Here is a 17651-nt window from a genome sequence, read left to right as displayed (position 1 = left end):
TGCAGGGCACCCTGGAACCTCAGCAGAGGACAGCAGTGGTCTGTGGCTGGGGCACCTGACCCTGATCCCTGGTCCCTAAGTGGAACTTGGTGTGGCAGCTTGTAAATATCCCCTGGGCATTTGCAGGTGGCGGTCAGCATAGAGGAGGAATGGGGGTCTCTGCCCCAACTGCCAAACCACCCTTCTTCACTGGATATAGATCTTCGCTCATCAGTTCATTGCAGAGTCTCAATCCTAGAATTTTATTCCTAAAATGATGAGTAATAACAAATGCCTATTGAGCTCTCCCTGTGTGCCAGGTAGCATGCTTAGTGTGTTTTTGTTAACTGTTTTATTGGGACAGAATTTATATACCATAAGATTGACCCATTGTGAGTGTACAATTCAATGATTTTCAGAAAATTTATAGAGCTGTGCAGTCACTATCACAATCCGGTTCTGGAACATTCCATCACTTCCCAATATGACCTCAAACCTGTTTGCAGTCAATCCCCACTCTTCCTCTCAGCCCCAGGCAACCACTGAACAGTTTTCTGTCTCTACAAAATTGTCTTTTCTGCACATTTCACAGAAATCGAATCATTCAATCTATGATCTTGCATCTGGCTTTTTTCACTCAGTATGTTTTTGAGGTTTGTCTACATGGTAGCCTATATCAGCGTTTTGTTCCCTTTTTATTGCTGAATAGTATGACACTGTATGGACAGACCACATGTTGTGTGTCTGTGTGCCGAATGATGGACATCTGGATTGCTCCCGCTTTGTAGCCATCGCGAATAACGCTGCTGTGAACATTCACACCTATGAGTCTGGGTGTGAACATATCTTTCCATTTCTTTCGGGCAGATACTTTGGTGAATTGCTGGATCATAAAGAGAGCTTATGTTTAACTTCTAAAGAAACTGTCCAACTGTTTTCCAAAGTGGCTGCACCATTTTACGTTCCCGCCAGCGATCCAGGAGGGACCTGGTTTCTCCATATCTTTGCTAACACGTGCCATTGTCGTCTTGATTACAGCCATTCTTGTGGGTGCCTAGCAGTAACTGTGTTTTGTTGTTTGTTTTTATAGCTAACCCTCCCTCCCACCAACACCGTTTTAGTCAGGTTAGGGTAGACGCTGTGCAGTAAGAAACCACCCGTCAAACCTCATTGGCTTAAACAACAAAGGCTTATTTCTCACTCACGCAACATGTCCAGTGATGAAAGACCCGGGGAGGTGGGGTGGTGCTCGTCAAAGACACTCAGGGACCCAGGCTACTAGGAACCCCTGATGTTAAAAAAGCAAACTGCACACCGACTTGTAAAGCTCCCCTTATTTTGCTGAGCAACAAGTCCCATGGGTGTGGTTAACGTTAAAGTGGATGAAAAGTATTGTAGTCATTTTATCACGTACCTAGAGAGGAAGGAGAATTGGAATATTTGTGAACAGACTAATGACTTTTCACAAACAGTAAGAGGGAGATATTGCTATCACCATTGTATCATACTAAAACAGTTTAAGTGTCTTGGTGGAGGATACATAGCTAATAAATGGAACCATGGCAATCCGACTCCCAAGCCTGCATTCACAACTACGACTTTACTTTCCACTGAGATACTGTTGATTATGGATAGATTTTTTTGAGACATCCCCATTGGGAGAGTCGGTGAAAAGATTTGTCACAGTCTTTGCTTAATCTCAAAGTAAGGTCACAGGTCTGGAGAGATCCACATCATGGTCACCAACTTCTGAATATTGGTTTCTGCTTTAGACTGGGGTCCATGTAATTCCATCTTGAAAGGTAGAGAAGACCCATATCCTGTCACTACCTTCATAACCACAGATTGTATCCCTCTGCCCACCCCCCAAGCAAGAACCATGTTTTGCTCTCAAAACTCAAGGCCCTTGGGGGCGCCTGGGTGGCTCAGTCATGAGGCGTCTGCCTCCGGCTCAGGGCGTGATCCCTGGGTCCTGGGATCGAGCCCCACGTCGGGCTCCCTGCTCAGCGGGAAGTCTGCTTCTCTCTCTCCCACTCCCCCTGCTTGTGTTCCCTCTCTTGCTGGCTGTCTCTCTCTCTGTCAAATAAATAAATAAAATCTTAACCCCCCCCCAAAAAAAAACCCCTCAAGGCCCAAGAGCCCTCTGTGATTGGATCCAATCAAATAAACTTCTTGGAAACCAACAAAAATGCTGATAGAGGGTCCATTTTAGGGAGTAGGGCATAGCAGCAGGTACCTCCCTGCAGGCTTGGTGCCCCAAGGGGGTGGTGGCTGTGGGGTTCTAAGTGCCATGTGCTGAGAGCCCTATGGTGGTTAGGGTTGCAGACTCCAGGCTCAGACCCGGTTTGGAAACCTGGTTCTATTGGCTGGCCGTGAAACCTTGTGCGAGGTGCTCCCAGCCTCGCTTCCCTCCTGTGAAAATAGAAATAATATACAGGAGGATCCTGTCCACAGGGTTGCTAGGATTTAATCAGAAAACATGTGAAAAGCACCTAGCTTGGTGCCCGGACCTTAGTGAGGCTCAGTGGTCATGTTAATAACACCAGTAGCGTGACGGGCATCATCAGAACATTGAGGTAGATGGAGACAGGAAATTCTCCAGATTTGGTGCTCAGGGATTCACTAGCCTTTGATTCATGCTCTTGACTGAAGTCTTCCTTGGATAACCTTTCCCACCTCTGATCATGCCCTGTTTCTGTCAACGCTGGCCCAGGGCCATGTATGGTACATTGAGGCAAAGGAATGGAATTTGAGAAGAATAAGATAAGTTGGAGCAGGAGCGATAGTAATTTCCTGGCGGGTAGAAACAGCATAGCACTGTGGTTAAGAGCACAGCTCTGCCTTTTTAGGAGCTCTGTGACCCTGCGCAGGTCACTTACCCTGTCTGGCCTTCTGTCTAGAAGAACTCATGAAACAAGGTCATCAAGACAACTTTATTTTTGTCCCCTCTTATCTCCTTAAAATTTCAGGGAGTTATGTCCTTGTCCTGGCACAAGATGGAAACTTCAGGCAGGCACCATGACCTTCCTTTCCATGCCTTATTTTTACAAAAAAGTTGTATGATTTCTAAGCCACAGATCAGTCTCATTTCCAAAGCCAGAGTGTCCTATCCAATATATTAATCAATACTTCAAATTTTAAAGATAAGCCTCTCTTCCTCTTCCTCCATCTGCGGCCCACCCTCATGGGCTGCTTGCCTTTGGAAAGAAGGAAATAGACATGACCTGCCCCCAAGATACACACACGAGGGGTTGGAAAAGAGAAAATGCAGGGCAAAGAAGGATGGCTGGGTAGAGTCCCTACTTGACTCTTAGAACCAAAAGATGGGGCTGCCCCTTCTTGGTATGTTCAGGTCCCACATGGGGTCATGGGCGGGGCCTGGAGAGTCCCACACACTGGGACAGTGTCACTCAGACCACCAGCCCCCTCACAGCCCTACGTGTCTGATGATCTGCCTTCAGCCTCTGTCTGATGAGGGCTCGTGGCACTTCTAGGCCTTCCTGGGAGACCGTGTCTAAGATGATCCAGCAGCAAGCTTGCTCACGTGAAGTTGCAGGGAAACATACGCACTCTTCGCCAGAGTGAGCATTGGATTTGCAAACTTCCTGGCCACGTCTCCCACCCTCTGGACTTCTCCGAAGTGAGTCAGACACAGCTCCCTGGGTCTCCATCTCTCCAGCTACACAGATGGCTCATCAGACTCTCCACAGTGTCTCAGCAGACTTGCAATGCAGGCATATGCCAAACACCCCACCTCGTGTGTGTGCGTGTGTGCACGTGTGTGCGTGCGTGTGTTGGGCGGTGGATGACAGCATGGTATTTGGGGGAAAAAAAAACTTGGTAAAATCCGCTGTTAATACCTATTGAGTGTTTTACAACCTCTTTGTGGCTTAGGGATCTGTGGATGAGGGATTAGGATTTGAAACTAGCTGTAGAGTCTCTGCTGGGAAAATCGACATCTTCATCTGGTCACTCGCTTTGCAATTTCCATTCGCTTCTCAGTGTCTTGCCAGAACCTCCCAATTTGCCACCCTGTTCCATGTAACGTGGGGGATCTTATTCGTACTTGCCCTGTGGGGTTTTTTAGGAGATGCCACGACTTAATTGCTGACACGAAGCCGAGTGCCTGGCACTCAGAGCTCAGATGCATGCTGATATGATAGTCTTGGCTCTGAACGCCCGCACCGAGCTGAGGACTTGTGTTCAGTGAATGCTAATGGATGACTTGTAAATGGCTACTTCAAGGCACGGTAGGGTAAGCGCGAACTAGGCGTGTGTAACTTCCGTGTGGTGGGCCCCCAGCGAAGCTGTAGGTAGTTCTGGGTACAGTGGAGGAAGCTTCGGCAGTGTGCTTGGTCTTTCAGTAAACAGAGAATGGAGCCATTGTGCGAGGGCATGGGAGCAGGCTGGTACGTGTTTCTGGAAGATTCCAACAGGGCAAGAAAAGGGAGTGCAGGATGAGCTCTCGCTTGTAGGTGGGGCTGGGCTGTTAGCGTGGCCAGATTCTGCGGTGTTCTGGGCCAGCCGGGCTCAGTTGGGGATCAGTCGGCTGCACGTGATAGGAGATCAACCTCAACCCAGTGGCTTAAACTTAGAGGGAAAGTCCTGGCTACTGGAAGTGCGAAGTTCAAGGGGAGGTGCAGCTCCAGGGGCAGCTGGACTCAGGAACGGGTCTTTCTCAGTGCTGATTTCACTCTCAGCCAGGCTCCCCCTGGCAGGGGCCGGATGGCTGTGACACTTCCCAAGGTGCCTGCCTCCAAGGCCGCTCCCAAGGGAAGTTCAGTGTGTCTTCATCCCAGCCCCCCAGAGGGGGTCCTGCGATTCACCAGCCTGACCCGGATCCCATGCTGATGGGGAGTCCCGGGCTTGGGTGGCCCCAGGCCCTAGACCCCAGAGATCGGGACTCTCGTACTCCAGGAGGTGGCTCTTGAGTTCAGCTCCCTGCCTCCCAGTCCCGACTCACCAGCTCTGTGACCCCAAACAAGGTCATACTCTCTCGGTGCCGCCGTTTCTTCATCTGTAACAGACGAGTGTAATGGGCCTTACGTCACAGGGTTTCAGAAAGATGAAGCTTTTACCAAGTGCTCCGACGGGTGTCTGGAATGAGCTGGCCAAGCACTAATTTGGTGACAGCTCTTGCCACTCCAGTGACTGGACTTTATTGCTCCAACACTTGATATTTCTTCCCAGTTATTCCAGGTCTTTCCACCCCAACTTCTCTATCACAGCGATGTGACCAGGCACTGCTCGGTGGGAGTCAGAGCAAAGCCGTGGCAGGCTTGGAACACAGGCCGCTTTGCTCTCCACAGGAAGGGTCCCCATGCTCGAGGAGAGTCCTTTTAATTCATGGCTCAGCATCAGCCGTGGAAACCCCAGCCATCCCAGGCTTGGCCCCATGGGAGAAACCAAGAGGAAATTCTACCATTTGGTCCCTTCCCTTAGGGAGTTTGCAATCTAATCTAAAAGACCAGAACACTCTTTTTTTTTTTTTTTTAAGATTTTATTTATTTATTTGACAGATAGAGACAGCCAGGGAGAGAGGGAACACAAGCAGGGGGAGTGGGAGAGGAAGAAGCAGGCTCACAGCAGAGGAGCCTGATGTGGGGCGATCCCATAACGCCGGGATCACGCCCTGAGCCGAAGGCAGACGCTTTAACCGCTGTGCCACCCAGGCGCCCCAGACCAGAACACTCTGTCAAATACAGCCTGAACCAGGACCCATTCCCAGAGGGAGCTGCCGAACAGCCCAGCCAAGGGTGTCTGTAGAGTGACATCCTTACTCAACAGCTCCCTCTCAGTTATAACCTCAATGAGCATTTAGGGGAGGAAAAAAAAAAAAAATGAAGGAGACAGAATCGGGCCAAATCCCAATGTCTGGCTGACCTGCTTCCCCACCCCCCTCCTGGACCACACTTAAAAAGAAAAAGGACAACTTCTTCACGCAGTACCAGCAGGGTAACCTGAGAAACATCCATTTAGCGCATCTGTCCCTGTGAAAAGGACCTTTCAGTGACACTGAGCGGAGTGTATCCCGCTCTATTTATAGGCACTGTTTGTTTAATTTGAGTCCGGTCTCTAAGAATAAATAATGAACTCATCCTGGGGACAAGCCAGAGCCTACAACTCTGAAGCGACCCGTAAATCCCTTTTCCTTTCCTTCTGGTTCTAGAAGGGATTCTGTAGTTCAAAGGTGAGCCACTTTTCTTTGCTGGGCTGGGGTGGGCTTGAGACCCAGGCAGGTTCGGAGATTTGGTTTTACGGAGGTTTCTTCCAAGGGTTTTGGGGGAGTGCTTTTGGTGTTTGATTTTGGGTTTCTCTTGAAGAACAAGATCTTGGATCTCTCTGTTACCTCCAAGGGAGGGACAAAGACCAAATATCTTGAGCCCTTGATTGGTTAAACGTCTGATGCAAAACGACCCATTAGGACACAGCTATCCCTCAGAAAGGAGGATGTGGCAATGGAGAAGAAAAATCCCTTTCCTTCCAGCACCCTCCTGACCTGGTAGCAGAGACTGGGGCCAGCCTCTCAAGGTACAGTACCCTTCCTGGTGTTTTTTTGTTTTTGATTTTGTTTTTCCAGAATGTGTGATAAGGACCAGGAGCCATAGGTCACTTAAACTTTATAAGTGTCTAACCCTGGAATATGGTGCATATGAGAGCTTGGCTAATTTGTGCTCCAAGCTTCACCCGTGCTGACCGGCTGGTGTAGTGACTCCTAGAAGCAGACCCACTGAGTCCAAAGGGAATGACCTCAAGGAAACCATTGGGTTTGGTTCAATATATTTGTATGTTGTAGCTCCCCCCACCCCCACCGCCGTTCTCCTCTTCCAGGAATTTATCCTTAAGAGGGTAACCATCTTCCTCGGTAAGGAAAAGAACAGTGTCCATTCATTTCCTTATTCTCCCAACATCTGCTGACTCTCCACTCCGTGATAGACAGTTCTAGGCGCAGGAGATACCTTGATGGAGAGGACAAGCTGGCCATGCAGTGACAATGTCTGATTTCCTTTGAAAAATTCAGCCTCTTTGCTGTCTTCCCGCTGACTCAGGCTGGCTGTGACGTGCTTTCCCAGCAGACCCTGAGCTCCATTCACCTACCCATCTTCCATTCAAAAAATATTTATAAGGCTCACTCTACAAGCTAGGCACGGGGTTGGTTACATACACCACTGGATACAGTAGTGAGCTCATGAGATCATCCCTACCTTGGAGAAGTTTGGAGTCCAGTGGGGAAGATGGACATTACTCCAGTAATCGCCTAAATATAGATATTATTACGAACGCGGAGGAGTCCTATGGAGCGAAGTTCAGAGTGTCATGTGAGAGCCTAAGAGAGGGATCTGGTTGGGTGAGCAGAGAATCAGCAACAGCAGAATACTTGAGTTGCTCTGGACGGCGTGCCGTCTGCTGACTACAGAGACAGCTGATGTCTGTCTGAGGCGTGCTTTTGAGTTTCCATTAGCTGCTCTGAGCCCCCCCCCCACACTCACCTGACTGTCCTGAGGACAGTCACAGACTGTAGGTCTCGGTAGCCCCAAGGAGAGTTTGTGTCCGCCAAGGGCATGGGAGTTTTTCTCAGTCATCCGCATATTGAGGTCCTCACGTTGATCTGTGGGTGGGCAGTGGACAAGGTGATGATATGTTCTTCTTCTCTCTCTGCCTCATTGGGGAAGGGAGCAAACGGTATCATCCCATGTTGTTTTCATGCTTTTACTTGTGAATGGTGGGCTTGCCACCATCCGAGTCAGAGACCCGGATGGACAGATGGCCCCATGTGCCTTGCTACAGTTTCACGCCCTCAAACGGTCATGCGCATCGGCTTAGGAAAGCGAATTCCTCAAAGAAACATTGGCGCTTCCCAGCTGTCTTTCCGTACTAATTTGAGTGCAACTCTGAGCAAGTCCCTTCAGCAGAGAGCTCATTTCTTCATTTGAAAAACAAATACTATTTATCACCTTGGGTCTCTTTGGTGCCCAGTGTTTTGGTAGGCACCCAGCTAAAGCCGGGACAAATGTAACAAGTTACCCTGCTCTGTAAAAGTTTACAAGGCCATTCGGAAAAGAATTCTCATTCACTGACCCAACAGATTTTTATCCAGTGCCTACACTATGCCAGCCACAGAACCGGGAATTGCAAGGTACACACATCAATAGGACAAGCATCATCCTTGCTCCGTGGAGCTCACAGTCTAGCAAAGGGAGAGAGATACTCAAACCATCAAGGAACAGGGTGATCTCAGATGGTTTTATATACTAGGTCCATCAGAGAAGACTTCCAAGAAGTCATGACATTGAAGCAGGGTCCTGAATGATAAGATAAAGCCAACTGTGAAAAGATTTAAAGGAATTCAAGATCCTAGACAAAGATCAAGGGGGAAAGGCTGTGTAGCACGAGGGTGACGGGCTTGTCTAAGGAATTGCCAGAAGCTGGTATGGCTAAGCGGGTGGTCAGGGGTGAGTGATAGTGAATCCGGGGGGTAGCATGTAAATTTTATTTTGAAGGCAGAGGAGGACTTTGGCAGGTAAACAGATGACCCTTCACCCCTGTGCCTGTCCCAAAGATCTAGCTGGGAGGGATTCTGTTGCCATGGTACAATTTTGGGATTGATAGACCTGGGACTCTTAGAACTCAGAACCCCAGGTAAACCTACAGATAGAGAAGAAACTGATGTTGGCCTATTTCTGGATAAGAAAGAACAGTCACGTCTAACCTTGGGGGCTTTCCCAGGTAGGGAAGGATCAAGCAAAGTGAATAAAGCACAAAACAGTCTCCTGATTGTCTCTCAGCATCCATTCCCATCACCTTTTGGGTGCAGTGCTCAGACTTTTCAAGAAACCATTGCTTCCCTGTTCCTGGGAATCTGGTTTTCTTAATCTAATCAATGTGTTTTTCTACCTTCCTGCCCCTATACCAAAGTGATTGGCTCAGGGATGGCCATATGACCCAGTCAAAGCCCATGAAATACAAGAAGACATGTCTTGGTACCTTCTGGCCAAAAGAAATTTCCTGTCTCTTCCTTGGAGGCTACCAGTATGAGGATGTGAGGTCTAGACCCACTGCTGTATTTGTGACCATGGGGGAAGATTCTGGAACTGCTAAAGACTGTTGGGGAGCACAGCATGGTGCCTGAGGATGGAGCCAACACCACGGAAGATGGAGCTGAGAGATGGAGAGAACTGAATCTTTGGGACAGTATCAAACCCCTTGATCAAACCTCACCTGAAGCCTGACCTTTTTGCTAGGCCTTTGAGTGGCCTCTGCCAATTCAACATTCGTTATTACATAACCCCGTTTAAGTAGGGATTTCTGAGTCTTGCAACATAAAGAACCGATTTGATGCAAACCTTAGAATAGGTACCCAGCAGTGCCACGGGCCTCCTCTGCACCCCGGGGCCTCTAGAAGGAAATGAGCCTATTCCAGAACCCAAATAAAAGGTCTCACCTCCCACTTGTCTATTTCGGGGTTTCCATGCCTCCCGTCTCCATAGCACTGTGACTCTCTTGGAAAAGCAGAGGAACCAGAGAAGGAGAATGGGGCCTGTTTCCAGGCTGCGTTGCCATGCTGAATGGCTGGGGAGGCTGGGGGGCTGGTGAGAGGCAGTTCCACGCTTGACATTTCAGGGTAGAGATAACAGGGTAAAAATAACCCCCCAAGCGCCTGCAGCCGAGCTCACTTCTCTCCTTCACAGTTCTTATCTCTCCTCGCTTTGGGGACAGAAAGGTTCCTTTCAGGTCACGCTGGGCCCGTCTCTGCGGCACCCGGGTTGGGGGGGGGTGGGGAGGCAGTGCAGGTTCCACCTGTCCCCGGCCTGCCGATCCACCTCCGGGAAGGAAAGGGATTCCCTCCATCCCGCAGCCCTGCTTCTGATTGTGCAAATAACCTTTCACATCTTTGTCCTCCTCTGACACTCCGGTTGCTGGGGCGGGTGAGCCAGGCTAAGGAGCTGGGGTTTCCATTTTCCAGATGCGAAAGCAGCAGGGGTAGGAAAGTGAGATGATTGATGGATCCAGAGCTGCAGGGCCGATGAGAACTAATGAGCTCTGATCTACACTCAGGGCCTTGTCTGCCTTTCTGTGTTTGACCACGGGTAAAGAGACTTTGACTCCCTTTCTGCAGGCCAGCGTGCAGCTGTTGTAGGCTGGGCACCCCGTGACTGGTGGGGTTGGGGGTGGATGGGGGCATCCACACCACCTGCTCCATAAATATTACCTCGGGCCACCTGAGAGCCTCACCCCTTGGTCCCTCCCCAACCACTCATTCCCAGAGCTTTGTAGGTACCGGAGGGTGATCCCTGTATTTACTGCAGAGGCGTGGCTAGGACAACAGGATGCTGAGGATAAGACTTGATTCTGCCACGAAGTTTCACTAAGACCCCCTGGGCCTCAGTCTTCTCATCTATAAAATGGTGATAAAAGTAGGCAGTCATGTCAGACTGTTATAAGGGTTAAACAAGCCTGTGCCTACTACTCGGTCATCGGGAATTTGGAGTTCCGATAGCTTTTCCTGTGCCAGTGTTTGCCAACGGTGACAAAATGCCACTCACCATGGCACATAGAAGAAGTGCTCTGCGTTCTTTCTGTCTCCGCCGCCAAGGATTTCCACCAAGCCATGTTATCAGTTAAGACTCTAGGTGGTTGCCACTCACCGAAGCTCTGATCCTAACTGGATTACATGAAAGGGGAATTTGTTGGCTCCGTGGGGTCTCGAAAGGTGGCCAAGGGTAGAGGCTAGCTTCAGGCATAGCTGGATCCAGGATGGAAATGATACCATCAGGATCGGGTTTCCCTCTCTCCGTTTCTCAGCCCCCTTCTCTCGTGGTTGGCTCCCTCTTCGTGGTGACGGAAAGGGCTGCAGGAACTCCCGAGTCTCCTCGGTTCAGGATCAAGGCCAGTGGAAAAGGGCCAGCCCCTGGTATTCCCAGCAGGAGTCTCCGTGCCTCTCTCTGCCCTTCCCTGAACCCATCCATCGTGGTAGCCAGAGGAACGGGATGCCCCGGGGAAGCCAGACTCAGATGGTACGCCAGCCCAAAAGCCATGGTGGGTCTGCTCCACGCATATCCCAGATCCTAGAGGACAGGCTGGTGGTTGTCCGAAGGGAAAACAGATAGGGCAGCCAAAAGAATAGGTGTCTTTGGCGGCCACTCACGCTCTTACGGCCTTGTGTCCCAAAGGAGAACTTGATGAGCTGGCTTCTGGAATCCCAGGGAACAGATTGGGCTATGACTGGGTACAAAGCCAGGCTGAGTAGCTCCAAAAAAAATTAAAAATTCCCGTCCAAGGCACCTTGGTGCCAACTGCTAACCAACTCGACCAGTTGACCTCGAACAGGATCCTTCCCTGCACTTGACCCACAGCCTGCCACGGGGAAAGCTGGCGTCCTGGATTTGCGGGGAGAGGCTGACAAACTGGGGACCTTTCCAAAAGCATTCACCATTAGGCCATGTATGGCTGTTCTGCTTCGATGATTAGTTACTAATAATTCGTCTTTCCTCTAAGAAGGAGCCAGCCATAAGTACAAGTACAGAGCAAGCCCCCCTCACCTCGTGGAATACAAAAAACTCACCACAATACAAAACAGTGCTCGTATAAAATTGCAGCAGGTCGCTCTTCCGCGCTGTAAGGCTGAGGATTAAAAGGAGAGTCTGCAAGCGTCAGGGCACGTTAAGGACATACCTAGCACCAACTTGAGACTTGATGAAATGAAGGCAATTAAAACAAATTAGAAAGGGAATAACTTCCCACCAGGTGATTCGCGATGTTGAACCCTAGCAAAGTGCTATTTGTGTTTCCTGCCTGTACCATCTAGAATTCTGTCGTGTGCAGCAGGGCGGGGGTGTGGGTCCCACGCTTTGCCTGCGAGAATATGGTGAATATAGTTGAACCTGCAACCACAGAGATACTCTAGAAGCTTCCCTCTCCCCTCACCTCGCCAAGCCTGCTGCGAAGATGGAAAAGAAACGGAGAAGAGAACCAGAAAGATTTTTTTTAAATAATTATGGTAATTATGTATGCATTTCCAGTGGGAGATTCTGGGAATTATTCCTAAAAGGCTGGAAAGAATTTCTTCCTTTGATCTCGATTCTGAGCCAGAGAAAATCAAATTAAGAAAGAAAAGCAACTGAGAACTCTCAGTGGGGAGGAAGGAGCAGGACTGGGGCTGCCAGCACGGTCCTGGGGAAAAGAAGAGGAAAGAAGCCCCGGCATCTTCCTGAGAGGGGGGTGAGGTGGTGTCCTCACGTCTTGCTTGCCAGACTTCCTTCCCTTCCATTCAGGGGCCGGAAGAAAGGTCCCTTTGGAGTCCCTGAGAGCCGGGGTGGCCGGCCAGCCTTCCCCAGCAAAGGCGATGGCCCCGACTTCTGGGGAGCCCCCCAGTCCTAGCCAGCCTTCTGAGCCGCCACAACAAATCCACCAGTGTAGGCGGCAGGCAGCTCTTAAAAAAAAAAAAATCCTCCCTTTGAGGCACGGGGAGAAACGGTCCTGTCACTTCCCTAAATCTTCTGTGGTTGCTAAGCAGCACGCCTCTGCCCCTCCACTTCCCTCTGCTCCCTGTCTGCCTCTCTCCACCCTCCACCCCCTCACGCCCCCGCTCGCAGCGCTCTGCGGGCCTGGCTCTGAGCGCCTGCCTGGCTCCGGGGCCACACAGCGCCTCCCATCCTGTTCTGCGGAGCAGACCCCTTGGTCTGGCAGGAGAGACCTCCCAGGAGCCTCTGCGGATCCCCCACCACGGAGCGGAGGCCTCTTTCCCTCCCTCCCCCCTTCCTTTCTTCTTTGCCTCCTTCCGTCCTTCCTTCCATCTCACTTTCCTTCCTTCCTCCCTCCCTCCCTCTTTTCCTCCCACCCCACAAATAACACTGAGCACTTACCATGAGCCAAGAGGCCCCAGGGAGCTAGTGGGGTGCAGGCACAAAAGGCTGGAACATCGTGGGAAACACTAGGACTGGGGGCTGGGGCACCTCTCCCCCTAGCCCATGGAAGCATCCCTGTGCCCCCGCACGTTAGCGAGGGCCGTGCATTTTCCTGAGTGTGGAGCATGGAAGCGGGAATTTGCAGCCACCTCAGCAAACAGTGCTGAAGACCTTCTCCAGCCCTGGGTCACCTCTCTGATGCTCTCCTAACTGCCTCTCCAGGGAGCTCTTTGCTTCCTCTGGGGCTCCTGCGCTAGTCCCCTGCCTCCCCCCTGCGCCCCCACCTCTCCCCTGTCTGGCTTGCAGCAGCTGATTGCTCTTCTAGCTTTTGCCTTGAAGCATGCAGGAAGGCTTGCCCGCTGCCACCAGGCTCATGTCACCGTCCCCCCCCCCATGAAGAAAGGCCATCCAACGTCCTGGACCCAATGTGGGGTGCGTGCATACATGCGTGCGGGTGTGTGTGTGTGTGCATGCGCTTGTGCAACTGTATGTACACGCAAAACAGCACTCCAATGTCATTTAAGGATGGATTCAAAGTAGAAAAAAGACACATAAATGGTAACCCCCAGTTTTAATCCATCAGTCATTTCCTGTGATGGGGAGGGTGTGAGGGGATGATCTGGAGGAAAGGGGGTACTCAGGGGTGGGAGGTGGGGAAGGCCTGCATTAGTGACATCAGTCCTCCCTATCCTCCCATCTTCCGTGCACCGAGGGGTCCCAGGCTGCAGAACTTTCCGTGTTAAACCAGATGGGACAATCTGGCCACCCTAGGCTGTGTCCTGACCGTGGTGCTTTATCTTTTAAGGATGGGTGCCAGTATATGGGACTTTGCTACAGTATCTCTGGACCTTTTTGTAGACTTAGAACATTTCATTGTGAAAAAGAGCAAGAGAATCTCTCCCAAGGGATATGTGCTCTGGTGGCTCCCAAGAGGAAGTCACTGTGCAGGGAGATCAGAGAAGATTTGTAGGGGGTACTATTCAAGCTGAAGCTTGAAGTCTTGGTGAGAATTCTCCAGCACTTAACCACTTCGTTTTGGAATTCTTTTCCTGCCTGTCTGAATACCTCGTTAAGCCTCGGGCTTCAGTAGAACAGAGACCAAATGTCACGGCCAGTTTTACCCATCGGCCTGGCTGGGCCAGGAGGTGCTCAGGTTGTTTGGTTGAACATTGTATCTGGGGAGGCTGTGAGAGTGCTCGTGAATGAGAGGAATATGCGGATGGGTGGGCTGAATAAAGCAGATCCCCTCCCAGAGCTGGGTGGGCCTCGTCCAAGCCGTTGAAGGCCCGAATCAAACAAAAGGCTGAGAAAGAAAGAATGCTTTCTCTCTGCCTGACTGTCTTGGAGCTGGGACATCGTTCTTCTGCCTTCGGTCTCAGACTCGAACTCACGCCGTGGGCTCTCCTGATTCTCCAGCTTGCCCCCTGTGGAGCTGGGACTTCTCAGCCTCTATAACCTCATGAGCCAATTCCTTGTAATTACTACCTAGCTGTCTAACTATCTACCCACCCAGCATCTATTCTATTGCTTCTGTTTCAGTGGAGAACCCAGACCAACACTCTGGGTGTTCTACTCCCCCCCCCTGCGCCTAGCCCCACCCTCCGTGCATAGTAGGTGCTCCACACACACCCGCCGAGGGGGCGCAGAAATGCAGACCGAGGGAACTGCACGGGGGAGACTCATGTGCGCCCCTGGCTCATTTGGTGAGCAGAGAGAGACTGATGTGGCCAATGTGCTGAGAGGTAGTGGGGGAGGGAAGGAGGGAATGGAGGGGTGTGCAGGAACCAGGGTGGAAAAGCAGACAGAGGTCAGGTCACCTAGTGTCCCCAAGCTGTGCCGCATGCCCCTGCCTGGAGACTCGGTGGGAAACTCCAAAGCAGGCCGGTAGCAGTGGGTCTTGCGGGGAAGGACGGAGCCGGGCTGTAGGACCATAGGGAAGAGTGGGAGCTGCTCCCCGAGGGGCACCTGCCTGGGGAGGGGTGGCGCTCAACTCCAGCCAACTGTAAGTATGCAGGAATAGGGCTCCCTGTCCCAAGAGACGCTGGAAAAGCCAGCTCTTATGCAAAACTTCATAATGTTTAAAAAACTCCGTGCAGGCCAAGCAAAGACCCATCTGTGGGCCTCCAGTCCTTGGAGGGGAACCAAATAGGATTTTCAAAACAGGCCTATGACATGGTCCCATTCGCGTTTGGGATGAACGGCTTTGGCAACAGACTGAACAGGAGGAGGGCAGAGGCTGTGGGCAGCAAGCTGCGACTCCCAAAAGCCCTTCAGAGAAGCTGAAGGGCTTGATGGCAGCCCTGGGACTGATTCTTGCAGGCCCCTTCTTTGAGTGGGTGGTGGAGCGGGGCCAGCTGGACCCCAGAGAAATGATGGGGAGTGGAGAGAACAGACTGTCACTTTTCGCTTAGTTCCCAAAGCCACCCAACCCAGTCCATCCTCGCCCACCCCAGGCCACGAAGACCATGGGTTACTAAGGGTCAGTCATTTGACAGATGTGGCCACAAGTGATTGCAAAGGACCATGGGAGGAACTGAAACGATGCCTCACTTTCCAGGCTGGGTTGTGACCCCAGGGAATCACAGCGGGTAACTGCAGGTCAATTGGGTGTGGAGTAAACAGAGGTTATGCTCTGACCTACTTGGACCATTTGGGGGTGCCGCCACCAGGCTCTCCACACTGGCCACAGCCCATGGGGCCCCCTGGGGCCCCGCCTCCCTGCTTCCTTTCCATTAGCCACATATTTGGGATGTGTGGAGACCTGAACCAGGCACAGAGACTGTAGGCCTCCCGCACCCCCCCCCCAAAAAAACAAGCCAAGTCCCAGAGGGAGCGGAGAGATAGCCAACTGCCAGAGCTCTGTGCGGGGAACTGACATTTGGAGGCAGAAGCTTCGAGCCCAAAGCTCCAAGAATGTACTCCCCAGGTTCTGTTCAGTGACTGGAATTTCCTCCATGGGAGCGATCCCCCAGCAGCTTCTATGTGAAGCCAGAGTTCCCATCCACCCTGGGCAGCTACCAGCACAGGCCCAGATCCCATCTGTCTGCCTGGCTCTCCCCCAGGTGCTGGGCTGCCATTGGCAGGGAGTGCTGGGATGCACTTGGATTTTACCTGCCAAGGGCCCCAGGCCAAGGCGCCCAAGCTTCCCAGGAAGGGCTGAGCGAGCCCACCCTCCCAGGGCGCCCAAGCTTCCAGGAAGGGCTGAGCGAGCCCACCCAGCTGTATGGGGAAGAATTCAAACAGAAATCTGCACCTTCCTTTGTCTCTTCCCTCTGCCCCTGGGGCTGCCCCTGCCCTGCCCTGCCCGCCTCCAGGAATTGATGAATAGCTGGGAATACAAAAATAACATTTGGAGAGTGACAGAGATAACTTATTTATACATTCCCTTGATTTCAAGAGTAGTGAAGGGAGCTCTCTTCACAGGTCTTTTTAAAATAGTGAGGCAGAAAGGAAGAAAGCGTGGGCTCTTTAAAAAAAAAAAAAGATTGGGGCGCCTGGGTGGCACAGCAGTTAAGCGTCTGCCTTCGGCTCAGGGCGTGATCCCGGCGTTGTGGGATCGAGCCCCACATCAGGCTCCTCCACTATGAGCCTGCTTCTTCCTCTCCCACTCCCCCTGCTTGTGTTCCCTCTCTCGCTGGCTGTCTCTATCTCTGTCGAATAAATGAATAAAATCTAAAAAAAATAAAAAAAATAAATAAATAAAATAAAAAAAAAATAAAAAAAAAAGATTTATCCACTTCAGAGAGAGAGTAGGGGGAGGGGTGAAGGGAGAAGGACGTAGGCAGGGAGCCTGACGTGGGACTCCATCTCAGGACCCCAAGATCATGACGTGAGCTGAAATTAAGTCAGATGCTCAACTGACTAAGCCACCCAGGCATTTCAGAAAGTGTGGGCTTTTTCTTTTTTTTTAAGATTCTATTTTTTTTTACTTATTTGAGAGAGAGGGAGAGTGAGAGGGAGAAGCAGACTGCCCGCTGAACAGGGATCCCAAATCAGGGCTCGATCCTAGGACCTTGAGATCATGACCTGAGCTGAAGGTGGACACTTAACCGACTGAGCCACCCAGGTACCCAAAGTGTGGGCTCCTAAAAGCAATTCTACTTAGTGAGTTTTGATTGCTGGTCAATCATGAGTCCTTGCAAAGGTGTGAAGAACCCAACAGGACCTGGATCTCCCAGCAAGATTCATCCAGGGAATGGGAGGGGAGCTCGGACAAAAACCTTGCAAGTAGCAGGTGGGAGATTCAGAACCCAGGTAAAGCTCGTGCATCTAGTCTTCACTAGTTACTGAGGAGTAGGTGGTATTATTGCTTCCTTATTGACAAATAAGATTCCATTGAATGTACACAGTAGTCCCCTCTTACCTGCAACTTTGCCTTCCACCGTTTTGGTGACCATGGTCCACGGAAGTCCTGAAGCAGGTGACCGTCCTTCTGAAGTACCATCAGAAGTTTAGCGGCAGCCTAATGCTACGTCACCATGCTTATGTCACTCACCTCACTTCATCCCATCACACAGGCATTATCGTCTCAGGTCATCACAAGAAGAAGGAGGGTGAGCTCAGGACAATCAGCTTTTTGTGACAAGGAACAGGTGGTACATATATACAATGGAATACTATTCAGCTGTAATGAAGAATGAGGTCTTGCCATTTGCAACAACACGAATTAGACCTAGAGGGCATTATGCAGAGCAAGATAAGTCAGACAGAGAAAGACAAATACCATATGATTTCACTTGTATGCGGAATTGAAAAAACAAAATAAAA

The 17651-nt window shown here is 50.9% G+C and overlaps 1 long non-coding RNA gene across 2 annotated transcripts in view; it reads left to right on the top strand.

The window, feature by feature from the left end:
* Nucleotides 1-17651, top strand: part of LOC109489436 — a 73501-nt gene that overhangs the window by 11435 nt on the left and 44415 nt on the right. Inside the window, exon 3 of one of the 2 annotated variants that reach the window (XR_004628479.1) lies at nt 8896-9753. The exons of the other annotated variant lie outside the window; for it this stretch is intronic. This is a non-coding gene — a long non-coding RNA (uncharacterized LOC109489436). Of the gene's footprint in view, nt 1-8895; nt 9754-17651 lie in introns of those variants that run through there. 2 annotated transcript variants of the gene reach the window in all.

Source organism: Ailuropoda melanoleuca, chromosome 10 (assembly GCF_002007445.2).
Source record: "Ailuropoda melanoleuca isolate Jingjing chromosome 10, ASM200744v2, whole genome shotgun sequence".
In the NCBI taxonomy this organism is placed as follows: Eukaryota; Metazoa; Chordata; class Mammalia; order Carnivora; family Ursidae; genus Ailuropoda; species Ailuropoda melanoleuca.
The sequence above is the reverse complement of the archived record's forward strand: the minus strand, read 5'-3'. Positions and strand labels throughout refer to the sequence as shown.